Genomic DNA, 14,545 nt, shown 5'->3' with positions numbered 1-14,545 from the left:
AAAAAGTAATACAAAACGCCCCTATTGTCCTCATTCAGTCAGTTAAAAACAATTTGTCCAACTTCACAACACCAACATTACGCAAGATTCAAATTGATTATGTGGATATTGTGGATAAAAAATGTAGCAATAAGATTTTAAATCAATATTCTATAAACAACATGTACCCAGGAAGAACAAAAAACACACTTACCTTACAAAACCTTGACAAATCTACAATATCAAAAATTAGGAAAAAAAATCAAAAATTTCCAATTCCTCCTAAATCTAAAGAACTACAATTTAAAATAATAAACAACATTTATCCATCAAACAAATTCATAAGAGAGAGATTTAAATTTGATGTTGCAAATTGTGGCTTTTGTAAAACACAGTCGGAAACAACTAAACACTTGTTTTATGAGTGTAGCAATGGCGGATGCTGGTCTTTCAAGGAGGGGAAGCTCAATTTCGGCCTACATCATAAAATGTGTCGGTTTATTTATACAGCAGCACCCGCTGGACAGAAACTGCGATAGAAGTCAGAAAGAGTGATAGAAGTCAGTCTCCAAACACAAGCAGCTACAAATTAATAGAAGCTCGATTTGTCTCTAGTCGTTTTTAACAAAGTTTTTAACAAAGAAAATGCCGCTAAGCGGATTAGGAAAGTCTCCAGTTCAACTCAGAACAGAATAAAAATTTTAAAATGCTCCCACCAAAAGATCTCTGATTTGCTCATTTCGCTGTCAATCAAAAAGGGATTCAGCCTCAGACAGATCATCCAATCATCATGCAGAAGCTGAGCGTCCGGGCCAGCCGAGGCCAGCCCACTGCCCATAGACCCCCAGAGATGCTGAGTGTCCGATGGGCGGGACAAAGCCCAGCATTTATCCAATGACTCGTCTCGTTTCGCTGCACTCTTTGCTTCACTGTTGAACTCTGTAGATGCTCAGCGTCCACACTGTTTAAAGCACTGTGAAGCTGCGGGAATGAGTGAGAGGAAAGCCGCGTCGTTACCAGCGATAAGAAGCTGATTCTGAACAAAAGTTGAGCGCGTTGTAGCGCACATTTAGTCAATGACATGTACACACAACAGTATATGTTTGATCACTTATTTTTTGACATTTTAGGGGAAGCTGAGCTTCCCTTGCAGCCTTAGAGCAATCGCCTCTGGAGTGTAGTGAAGTTTATAATTTATGGGGTTTGCACCACAACTTCCTGTCCTCCAAGGCCATCAGTGTAGATTTCTTCTCACTACAAGATATTCGGTTTGGATTATTTCTCAAAGATAAAAACATGGAATTTCTAGTCAATACTGTAATTATTGTAACTAAATATTACATACATAAATGCAGATTTGCAAAGTGCTCCCTCTCTTTCTCTGCTCTTAAAAATGAACTCTCCATGTTCAAAAAATGTCTGGATATGATGCATAAAACAAATGCCATAAAATTGTACGAAATAATGGAAGAGTATCAATTGTAACCCCCTAATTTTATTTTATTTCATTTTTGTATATTTTATTTATTTTAATTTATTAATTAATTTTTTTCTCTATTTTGTTAAATACTTACAATATGTTACTGACTACTGTATATTTTAGGAGTTCGGGCTCTTGTTCTTTTTACCTGTTAGGCATTGACCTGTTTTTATGAGTATAGTCATGGTTTTTTCTTTTGTGTATGTTTTAACAATAAAAAAAAAAAAAGAAAAAAAAAACCTTTACTGGGAAACAGCTGGAGGTCCTTCATCAATCAGCTGATCAGTAAGTGAAGAAAAGACAACTTTGTAGCTGCTCCATCCACCCTGTTTGTTTCACACAGGCAAAAACTGCAGTACGGAAGTTAAAATATGCAGATGAACTTAATGTGAAAAAAGAATTTCTTATCCAGTTACTCGGGTAATTTATGGTATAATTGATTGAATGCTCGATTACTAAATTAAGCGATAGTTGCAGCCCTACTGAAATTTGCAGCATACCATAAGCCAATGCATCACCTTCTCACATAGGAGCAACAGGATTCAGGTGATAGAGCGATTGTTGTAAGTAAGTAAAGTTTATTTATATAGTGCTTTACACAGAGAAAAAGTCACAAAGCACTGTAGAATAATTAAAACACAATATCAAAAAAACCCAGATAAAACACCATGTTAAAAACATATTTAAATTACCATATTAAAAGAAAAAGAATAAAAATAAAGTCAACAGAAAGCCTGGTTAAACAAAGGTTTCAACTGTTTTTTTAAGACTCCACAGAGTCAGCTAAATGGAGCTGGAGTGGTAAACAGTTCCAGAGCTTTGTTGCTACTGCCTGAAAAGCTCTGCCCTTTCCCTGGTTCTTAGTCTTGTACGTGGGACAAAGAAAAGATTTTGATTTTGTCGTGAGAGACTGTTGACTTATGTAAAATGTATCCAGGCATTTGAAATCAATTGTTTTTTGTTTTTGAAAAAGATCGGATTTGTATCGGTATTGGCAGATAAAATATTGCGTCGTATCGGACCTAAAAAAGTGGTATCATGCCATCCCTAGTTTCAGCCTTATACAATCAAACTAAAGCTAGTTGCAAGAAAAAAGCTAGGGGCCTGGCTTTATTTGTGAACCAGAGATGGTGTAATCCTGCATGTTACTGTCAAGGAGAAGATGTGTTGTCCAGATATTGAATTATTGGCGTTTGGTATGTGACTATATTATGTACCAAGAGAATTCAGCCATATCATAACATTTGTGTACATTCCACCCAAGGAAACAGCTGAAGCTAAATGTGAAGTTCCCCTTGAAACTGTCGCTAGGATATAGACTAAACATCCATAATTTCAGGAGACTTCAGTCATGTTTCTCTTGCTTCCCACCTGACTGGATTTACACAATTTGTTGGCTGTCATTCCTACCAGAGAAAATAATACCCTTGATCTGCTGTGTGACTGTGTCAAAGAAGCTTACAGAGCTACTGTCTTACCACCACTTTGGAGATCAGACCACAACTTGGTTTTTCTGAAGACTTGTTACAAACTATGCAAAGTAAACCTGCAACTAAACAGTTAGGAAATGGACACCTGATGCCACTGAGGCTCTAAAGGACTGCTTTGAATGCATAGATTTGAATGTGCTACTGGAAACTGTCACAATTCCCCAGCTGTCCTTGTTGCCTACCCTCTCTCTTTTTTCTCTCCCTCCTTGCTCTCCTATTACTCAGGTGATCTTCAATAGTACTCACCTGTTTGCTGTTTAGCAGAGTGGGCTCTAACCCTAAAAGGTAGACGTCTATATCAAACGGACACCGGAACGTTGAGTTTCAAGGAGCCGTGGAGAGAAGTGATGCTTCAAGACAAGACCAGCACAAGAGCCCCCTTTAAGACTGTTTGAAAACTGTAAATAAACTCTGTTAATCTCATCTTGGTACTGTGCTTGTGTCCAGACATTCAGGGGCTTAAGAGAAACAAATGAGAGCAGTATAGACATTGACAGACAGGTTGGTTGCTTTACTGAATACATCAACTTCTGTAGAGACACAGCCATACCTACAAAGACTGTGCGCTCTTTCCACAGGAACAAACCTTGGATCACAAGTGACATGAAGGCAATCTCAATCAGAAAAGGGTAGCTTTCAGAGATGGTGACAAAGAATGGCTTAAACAGGTGCAACATTAGCTGAAGAAGAGACTGAAAATGGCAAAAGTGAAATACAAAAAGGAGCCAGAAAGAAATCTACAATACAGCAACATTCTTAAGCTGTGAAGAGGAATCAATACCATCTCTGGCTACAACAAAAAGAAACGACAGCCACATATGGGTGATGTAAGAGCTGATGAACTCAATCAATTCTTCAATAGATTTGACTCTGCGGTCACACCAACTTCCACTGCTGTTCGTCAGTCTTCTTCTCCTTACTCTCCTCAACAATTGGCCATTGTCATCACTACTCAGTCATCTCCTCCACAAGGGTGCCACAGCTGCTCCATCTCCTTGCATCTCTAATGTGGCAGCTGAACTAAATGACTACAGACCAGCGGCCCTTACATTGCACATCATGAAAACAGCTATTTCTATATCTGAGACTTGAGGTCAAAGTCACACTTGGTCCCCTGCAGCAGGGTTATAATAGGCCTCTTTCCCACCAACAGGGTTCTGGAGCCTGTACCGTAATTTGAACCGTTAGGCGGGTTTTCCACCGCTGAAGCACTCGGTGGTCGGCCGAAAAACGGGTTCAATTCCGGCCCCGCAAACTAGCTGGTCTGAAACCAGGAACGCGTGGTGAAAGCGGCAGAGGGGCGTGACTCTGCCATCTCAACATCAAGTTTTCTACCATATTACATGTGTATTACATGAAAAAAGCGAAGCGATTTTCACGGCTGTGAATTAGGTTGGGCTCTAAGGCTGAACTTGCTACTTTGTATCAGTTCATATCACAGATAAAAGGACACAAAGTGCGTACTTGTCGTCTTGCTCTAATCGCTGTCTGTGTTTCCCTCTGTGCTGCACACAGATGCTGCAGTAGTTTAGTTTGGACTGTAAAACGTATTTGCAGCACAAGAAAGGGGAGCGTGTTCTCCCACGTTTGTGCGCTTCAGCTTCCGTGTCCAGACGAGGACCCGCCCACGCTCATACATAAAGGAGCAGTTCACAGAAACGCAGTGGGAACGCGGGCCCGTCCTTAAGTGTTTTGCCGGTTCACTGGGATCGGCACGGGAACTTGCTCTGACTCGGAACCTCGGCGGTGGGAAAGTAGCAATAGTTTTGATTTTACATTATTGTTTAGTTTTAGTTCATTTTTACATTTTTTTCTCTAATTCAGTTAGTTTTAGTTAGTTTTCCAAGTATCATGGCTTGCGGGGAAATGAAGGACCCAACTGCGGGAGCAACCGTTAAAAGGTTCAAGTTTTTATTTGCACAAATCCAAAGATTGGTTTGATAGGGAATGTTCAGGTTTAGGCAGGGGGAACTGCATGGGGCTCGCTTCCAGCACTCCGTCAGCCAGACGATGCTCTCAATCTCACTCTTTATTTCTTTGTTCACTGGTAAACGGAATCAGGCTCGGCTCTTCACACAAACAACGATTAATCCACAAGTCACATAGCAGGCTGGTCAACAAGAGAACATGGAGCATAATTTGGCTACCAGGTATGGGCAACTATCCAGTGAGGACTGAAGATTTCACATGGCTTAAATACCGGTCTGGTGAGCATTCAGAAAGAACAGGTGAGTGATTAGTGATTGCCATCTGGTGTGCAGTTTGCTGCCGGAAGAAGCTGGTCAGAGGGTGGGATAAACACATTGCCTGCCCAGGAAATGACACACCCATACAAACAAAAACAGCAATATCAGGGAATGCCAGCCCGGAGAGAGCGCGAACCATGACACAGAGTGGTTTTGCTAATTTTTATTAGTTTTTGCTTTTGGTTTAATGCTTACTTTTAGGTTAGTTTTCTTTAGTTTTAGCATTAGTTTTAGTTTTTTCACACTTTGTCAGGTGCAAGATTCAAAGTGCAAGAGTAACTATTGTGTGATTAGATGCTTACTAATTAGACTTAAGCGGTGGGTCTTCGCGTGGCCTCTGTACACAACCTCCGCAAGTGGCCAACGTTGTGTCTGCATTTATGCTTGTGTGAGCTGGATTATGTGTACTAATTACCTTGTGTTCATGTGCTGCTGTTTATATGCGATGCCAGCTGGGATTTTTCCCCTCTTTGGGTTTCCGTAGCTTCCTTGTATAACAATGCCAATTCTTTGTTAATAGTGTTTACAGTTTACAGTTGTCTCTACCTGTTATCTTCATGTTTATTTATATAGAATTCCACAAAAATTATTAGTTTATTTAGTTTACGTGACGTGTTTGTATAACTCCAATTGTGTGCAGAACCTTTGTTTTGTTATTGTTTTTTGTACCCCTATGTTTGGTTTTCTGGAACAACTCCTTTATAAGGAGCACTTTCACACTTCATGCTTCCCCTTTTCCTGTGGCATTCGGCAGGAGCCGGGCTTAGAGTGATCGTCACTAACCGGAAGGACGTTTTGCTGCTATTTTGTCAGCAAATAAACGGAGATTCTCTCCGAAAACGGTTGGTGGTCCCAACACAACGCAAAGAAAGGAAGAAGAAGCCACCAGTTCCACTTGTGCATGCTTCTTAGGTGGACTTGGACGTTGGTGTTTTTTTCCTTTTTTTAAACATGATATGGCAGTACTAAACCAACAAAATGAGGAAACACGTTGAAAATGTTAAATTTTTGTTTCTTCTTTTACTGACTACACCTGACCAGGTGGTCCACAGGTACAAGTGCATTATGGAAAGATACCAGAAAAACCTGAGTCTGTTGGAGACACTCAAGTATCACAGTGTGGATAAGACAACCCTGTGTCTTACCAGCATTATTACTGAGGTACAGTATGTGCAGTGCATTTTCAAAACTGTATTAATGAAGTTATGGTATTATCTTGCTGTCTTGAAAATATCATGCAGAAATTATATGACCACACTGATTTTTTCATTTTTAATTGGCACTCAATTTGCAGTTGTTATTTTTAAGTTGGATCTTTTGCATTAATTTCTAAAAGTTTTGCAGTTTCATATCACTTGAACATGAATCACATGTGGATGCCCTGCCATTTTAAATACAGTGGCCAAGATAGACATCACTGTTCCACCTGATTGCGTTTTATGCATGTGGGTAGAGACTTGCTGCATACATAGCATGGCCAATATTTTTTCAGTTACAACCGACAATGCCAGTTATTCCAGGCTCAAGTGTCCTAAAAATCACTCTTTCCCTCTGATAAACAGTTTATCAGAAACTGTTTGAACCAATCGAAGGAATTGTCCGAGTCCAACAATGTTAGATTTACATTAAAGAAAGGTTCAATAATGCCATCTAACAGTGGCAAAAGCAGCAGTGCTTGCTGACAGGAAAGTTCAGGATATGCTCAACAACTCACCTCAGTATTTCTGTCATCGGTCAGACTTAGTGATTCATAGCAGACTCCTTTCACAAAGTTTTACAGACTTCTACAGAGTAAATAGATGTGATCGCTTCTCACCCAGCATATTGACAGCTGAGGTAAACAGTGGACTGATAACGTATCTTCATTACAGATGAACATTAGCCAGAGTATTTGAGGTGACTCTGAGGAAATGCATAAAATACCACAAAATATTTGACACAAATTTTTTTTATTACTAATTTATTGAAAAGTGTTGATATTCTTCAAATATGTTAAAGTTAGTGTACAAAATCTTTCACCGTTAAAAGTCAGTACATTGCGGTCAACTGGATTCTGTTTTCTTACCCCTCCCAATTCAAGTACATAATCCTAGCCACAGTGACTGCTATAGGACAAACATGTTTTAGTCAGCCAAGAGAAATCAAAAACATTAAATTTAGACTGTACCCCAAAATGGCCGCAGCTGCCCAGTGTGTTTCTACTACTGTTTGGACCATAGCTGGATCTTTCCCAAAGATTTTCACAATCTGTGTAGGCTATCAGTGCAGACTCTCACATCAAACTGTTTGCCAGAGGGAAAGTGTGATTTTTAGGACACTTGTATGTAAAATTAGGTGGCATAATGTTAGCTTATAAAAGTTGTTATTGTTGTTGATTAGCTGGCTCTTGTCAGCTGACTGGAGATGTAAAGGTTGCACATCTAATCTTCTTTCAATAAGTAATTGTGACAATATTGGGAATAAATTAGCATGTTTATGCATATTTTTGTGTGTTAGAGACTTCGGTTCAGGAGATGAGGCTCGAGGTGAGGAGGAAGAGGATGAAATTTTATTAAGATGCCTGTGGCATTGTCTCGTTCATTCATATTTTCATTTCTTTGGTGACGAGAACCCTTTTTCGTACATCAACACATAGGTATGATCCTTCATATCTGGTGGCGGAACATGGCGGCTTTGACAACCGGGTCCTGCTCTGGTGTTTTTTAATTCCAAGTTTATGAGAATGCATCAGTTTGTTTTGAAGATTACCTGAAAAAAATATAGCCTGCACCTTTAAAATATAGTGTGTACAAAAAAGTTTTTATACACAAATGGTAGAAACACGCTGGCTGGCCACCGCTGTTATGGCTTGATCTTACCTAGTTGACTAAAACGTGTTTGTTCTACACCAGCCACTGTAGCTAGGACTATGCACTTGACTTGGGAGGGCTAAGAAAACAATTCAGTTCACTGCAATCTGCAATCTACTGACATCTAGGAGTTTGATTTTACACACTGTACCTTTAAAATGTTGTTCCAAGGCAGACACATTAGGGGGCACTAATCGAATGGATTCTTTTTTTTGTCATTATGTTTTACTGGTCAGTTTGCAGTTTCACAGTAATTTCTGGTAGGTTTTAATGCACACATGGAGATGTTGATTTGAGAAACAGTTTGAGAAACATAAGAGAAAGACAGCAAGGAAGTTAAATATCACTTTCGGCATGAAGAAAAACAAACATGGAATGGTTTGTCAGTGAAAGAGAATAAAAATCACCATTCACCTTATTGATATAAAACAATGAATAATTTAGATATAATAATATAAATTAAATGAAAATAATTTAGATGAATTATTTTATGAACATAGGTAGATAGATATCATCTAAACATCTGACGTTAAAACAGTGTTATGCCCTAATATTTACTTGGTTCTTTACTTGGTATTTTCTACTGCTTCATAGTTTGACTAGCTTTGTAATACTTCACTCATAAAAACATAAATGTGATATTTAAATATGTTTTAACCAAAAATTCCAACATTAACAAAAGCTTTTGTAGATCTCCACTTGGTATGCCTGACCATCAGTGATGGCATAGTTACCTTAAAAAAGTAATCTGATTACTGATTACTCCTTTAAAAAAGTAACTTAGTTACTTTACTGATTACTTCATTTTAGAAGTAACAAAGTTAGATTACTAGTTACTTTATTAGTTACGTTCAACAGCTGCCGGTGTTGTGCCAAAAAAATGATTGTCTGTATTTAAATGGTTGGCCTATAATCTGTCAAACGTGTCAAACATATCGCTCATGAATGATATCAAGTCCTTTTGAGTGAGAAACAGCATTTCTATCAGTTTTTGGCAAAGTGACTTTTATATATTCATTTTTTATCAAGGTAAAAATTGTCATTGACATAAAAATGTCTTTTTAAACAGAAATCTGGCTAAGAAGGCTGCAGAAATCACAACAAATATAAGATCACAGTTCTGTAAAGATATGTCAAGTGTCCAAAAAGCACTGAGAACCACAAAATGAGGGCAAGTCAACCGTGTTTAAGGGCAGCATTTCCTCTTCTACATAATGTCCGATCAACATCTTCAACTCTCCCCCCCTTACTGGTTTTGTACAGAAGTCCAGCTTTGGTTGTTTGGGTGATGGGGGCCCTCCTGCATTAGTTGCAGCTCTCTGCTTCGCTCCACCTGGTGGGATTTGCTCTGTAAGTGTGACTGTGCCGTGCTGTTTCTTCAAATCTGACGTAGTGTTTTTGAAGCTAGATAGCACTTTGTCGCCAGCCCAGAGTGCACAACTAACCTTCATATTGTCATCTTTAGCTGACACAAACTCAAAATAGTGCCTGTATTTCCAGCTAGAAAATGCTCATTACTCTCCTCCCTCCATTGTTTGTTTGTGTCGCTGTGCTGTTATTGTCCTCATGCTGAAAACAGGACTTAATTGTTGCATCGGCTGGATGTCACTCCCTGAGACGCAAGAAAAAAACAAAAATATATCTTTTTACCAAGGAAAATGACAAAAATAGTAACAGAGCGACTTAGATAAGAAAATTTAATCTGATTACTGGACTGCAAATAGTAATGCATTAGATTACTCATTACTGAAAAAAAGTCAGATTAGAGTAACACGTTACTAAGTAACGGGTTACTGACATCACTGCTGACCATTATGTGCGTATTTGATCAAGGATGATTAGTTCTGGTTTGGATGGAAAACTCAATCAAGTGTCTCCAAGACTGGTACAGCTGCACAGACTGTCTGTGCTGACCTGGATGAACTCATTGTGTCTGCATACATTACATTTTTGGAAGATTTGATCATCCCAGAGAAATCAGTTTTACAAAATAAAGCGGGAGGATAATATCATCATACTATCCGGGCATCTGTCCATGAGGTTTTACTTTTCCAGTGAATAGACTCCAAAACCACAACAAATTGAGCCTTGAAATTTGGCATGTGTTCTTTAGTCTGTACTCATTAGATGTGCAAGTTTGTATGCATGTGAAGGCAGACAAGTAAATACTTCTAGCAATATAGTGTATCTATCACCTCTGTGATTCAGCTCCAGTATGCAGACAACAATGCAGTGTGCGCCCTCTCGGCAGATGACCTTCAAACTATCATTGTGCTTTTAATAAAGCCTATGAGAGTCCCAGCTTGGAGCTAAACAGAAGACTAAAGTGCTGTTTCAGCCACCACCAAAGGTTGCCATGGAAGAGCTGGAATTTGTAATCAATGACACAATCTAGGAAAATGTTGCAGATTTCCCCAATCTTGGTAGTCACTTATCAACAACTGCTGATATCGGTGTGGAAGTACAGCATTGGCTAAGCTGTGCCTGTGCTCCTTGTTTTTGAAGTAAAGGACCTTCATAATGAAACTAAGGTGTCCGTCTACAGAGTGATCATTATCCCTACCTGGTTGTATGTATGTAAGTGTTAATCTGTACACCAGGGTACCGTTCAAGTGGCACCCTGTTGCAGCAGCTCCTGTAGTTTCTTGTGTGTTTTTTTTGTGTTTTCTGCGTTTTTGTTATTTTCATAGTTGTGGAAGATTTGTTCTCTTATAAACCATGGACCTTAGTCATTTTTTCCATGTTTGTGTGGTTCTCATAGTCTTTTTAACATTTTTCGTGGTGGGGGCCATAAGGAGCAGAGTGGCCCTGTGCTTGCATACACTCAGGACGAGCTGCTAGCACAAAAACACCACTGCTGCCCGGAGCCAGAATGATCATCCCGCAGGAACTCGAGAGGAGACATCGCGGGCCGGGCTGGAGCAAGAGTCAAAAGAAGGGAAAGGAAATATAAACCATCCCTCCCATTGGTCATCGTGGGGAACGTGAGGATGGATGAGCTGGGGGCACTGATGAGACATTAGAGGGAGTATCGGGAGTGCAGTGTGTTATACTTCAGAGACATGGCTGCATCCGGACCACAGTGCCACAGTACCCGGCTTTTTCACTGTTCAGGCTGACAGAGACATTAAGCTGAACAGCAAGAAGAAAGGTGGAGGGATTGCAGTGTTTGTAAATGAAAGGTGGTGTAATCCAGGACATGTTACCCTGAAGGATCATCTCTGCTAGCCTGACATTGAACTTTTAGCTGTGAGTATGAGTCCATATTATTTACCATGGGAATTCTCCTCTGCTTTATTGATCGTTGTTTACATACCACCATCAGCTGATGGGGCAGCAGCATGTGACATCATACACGTGATTGTTGCTGACCTACAGAGTAAACACCCAGAGGCTTTCATCACCAATGTTAGGTTCAGACCACCGTTAAATAAAGGAAGACACAGAAACCTGTAGTGATCTTTTACCTGCAGGGAGAGTCTCGGTCAGCCAACACGCATGTGTGTGCATCTGAGAGAGAGATTTTTACTTCCTTCTTCCTGCTGGCTCTTTTATTTTAGCATCACGTGAGTGTGTGGGGGTGTGTGAATGTGTGTGTGACGTCAGGAAACAGGCGTTACCTGCTTTCCTCACCTGGAGGGTTTGGATATGTATAAGTATGTTTTGTCCTTACAATCCGATTGTCATGTGCATGTTTATAATGAACACTTCCAACACATTGTGATATACAGAAAAACAGTTAAACGTTTATCTATTCTTACATTTCCTCCCTGTTTATCATGAACATAGCACATACTACCCTGAATGAGGTTGAGGCGAAAAACCTGTCGTGCAGCTGTCTATCCTTCTTTTGACCCAAAGTTACACTCTCTATTCTTTCAAGACAGGAAAACTCCTCAACGGCCCCGCCGCTCACGGCAGCCACTGCTAGTCAGTCTCACTCGGGGAAACACCTACATACATGTGCAAATTTTAAACATTAGTCTGAAAACCAGTTTACATCCACCCCCATCACTTGGTCTCCCATTTTCAATGGGGGTTTCATATTTGGTCTTCTGTTTCACCCTCCTGCCCACCCTGCACAAGGGTATACTGATAGAAAGCTGAAATGAAAACATTCGTCATCATTTTCCTTAAACATGGAACAATACAACTGAAAAATAAACAAAACAGTAGCAGAATGACCCCTGGTGGCACTAAGACTTTCAGCAGAACTTGCCACCAAGCTCCAGTAGTCAGCTAAGAGAGCCAATCCCGATTTCCCTCCAGGTGTCTGCCGTTCTACATACTGCTGCAGGGTGTTCAAGTCAGACAAAGCAGTGTGAATACTCCCCCCATCACCGTTTTCATCGGGGATGAAGGTGCAACAAGTCTGTCCAATTATCTTACATACTCCTCCTTGCGGGGCGGCCAGCAAGTCCAAAAGCACTCTGTTCTGCATCACCATTGCACGCAAGGCGCTCAACTCCTGTGAAGTTCCTTTGCCTAAAGTTCTTGTGGCGTTTATCAGACGGAGTAGGGCGTACCTGTTTATCTCGACATGATCCCGAACCAGTCCGACTCCGACCCATGGAAATAGGCTCTGTCCAATTTTTTCCCCGGTTCCCCATATTCTCCATTCCTTGGGAACATCCTCGACCCGTCCAGTCACTTCACGGCAGTGCCTGCTGGTTGTGCTTGCTCTTTGCATAAAGAACACGTGGTCTGATAATGATGCTATGCTGCACAGTCCATTCCAGTCTGGTGGTAAGGAGACATATGCTTTGTGTCCACATACAAAATACCAGTCCGTCAGTACCCGGGTTCCTTTAGGCCCAGGATGCAGATCCCGCTCCACGTGGTCATCGCACATGAATGAGCCATCCCTATTTAGTGGGGGATTCAGTTGTTTTCTTCACGGGTTTGAGACGAAGGTGGCCTAGGGCTCACCCCCCCCCTTTGTACCCCGACTTCCGTCCCCTACTCAGCGTTGGTGGGCTCAATCCTTTTGCAATGGCTGAGGTGTATCCACGTGGATCTCTCTGCTATTTTGACTGCAGTTGGTGTGGTCAGTAGTACTTTGTAGGGTCCGTCCCACCGGGGTTGTTTCCAGCACTTCTTCTTGATCACTCTGACCAGGACCCAGTCTCCCACCGCCACCGGATGTTCCTGTTGAGAAGCAGAAGAGCCTTCCGGCAGTTTATTTATATCAACAACCTTTTTGCTTTGGAACAATTTTCTCATCCAATCACTCAAGTCAGTCTCTTCCTCTGCTTGTTGTTCTTCTGTGTACACCGGGAGTCCAAAAGGTCAGCCAAACAATGTACACAGGCCTAAAAAGGCCATCATTTGCTTCTTGGTTTGTGGTTTAGGTGATTGTGCTAGTGCTAGTGCTGTGTGTGTGTTAGATGCCAGTAATGAGTGTGTGTGTGTGTGTGTGTGTGTGTGTGTGTGTGTGTGTGTGTGTGTGTGTGTGTGTGTGTGTGTGTGTGTGTGTGTGTGTGTGTGTGATATCTCACTTCCCTTCTCTGCTGATCAAGCAACTCGCCCTCATCTGACTTGTCTGAAGTACTCCTTTCCGATCAGTGTGACGCAGTCTGGTTAGTCCGCGTTCCCTTCACCAGTTGTGGACATTCATTTCACCAATGGCCCGTCAGGCTAGTGGCAACTGTTCAGTACCGAGTCAATGTTGCTGTTCTCTGTCAACATCTTATTTGTCCTTTTTTCTTCTGGTTCTTCTTCTTCTTCTGATTAACCATCTCCTTGCGCATGTTGCACATGACGCTCAGTTCAGTGTGACGACTGTCACACTTCAGGTCTCTGCTCTGAGCGGCCTATCTGGTCAGTCTCCATACAGGAGAGCGCAGTGTTGAGGGCTCTTCTGAGGTGGAGCTGTTCTGCGTGTCTGCAGGTTGTGGTGCAGCAGCGACTCAATGAAGAGGTGGAGGTGGTGGATCTCGTGTTTACCGACGATCATTCTGGTCTGGACGATGTCTGATCGGAGGGCAGGAGTCCAGATCTGAGTCAGAGATTTTCAGCGCTTATAAATTTGCCTGCAAAAAGGGCATAGAGAGATGAGGTATCACAAGTAACAACAAATGGAGGTGGCCCCAAAACTGCCACTCCATTAATTAGGGCATCAGCTGTTCTGCCGCTCAAAACTCCGCTAAGATCTCGCTTTCCGCCGAGTTCTTTAACTATTAATTTTCTACTCCTGCGTTCCCATCTCCATTTTTTCCTAGTGAGACGTCTCTCACAGGTTCTTCTACATGTAAGAAAAGAGAAAAAGGACACGTTCAAGGAGGCCTAATCACCTTAGGTTAAACAACACAATTTGTCTTTAACCGCTTTTACATGTGACCCAGTCTGCATGCCACCCATTCGCCGATGGGTGTTACCCTTTTAAGCAGACTCCCAATGTCTATTCAACCCTGACAGTAACAGATGCAATTTTAATTTACCTTTTTTTTTTGTCAAATTTATCTTTTACCCCAATTCCTATTTTAAATTATTTGGACTCTT

The sequence above is a fragment of the Archocentrus centrarchus genome, chromosome 13 (genome assembly GCF_007364275.1).
Source record: "Archocentrus centrarchus isolate MPI-CPG fArcCen1 chromosome 13, fArcCen1, whole genome shotgun sequence".
Taxonomy (NCBI): Eukaryota; Metazoa; Chordata; class Actinopteri; order Cichliformes; family Cichlidae; genus Archocentrus; species Archocentrus centrarchus.
The sequence above is the reverse complement of the archived record's forward strand: the minus strand, read 5'-3'. Positions refer to the sequence as shown.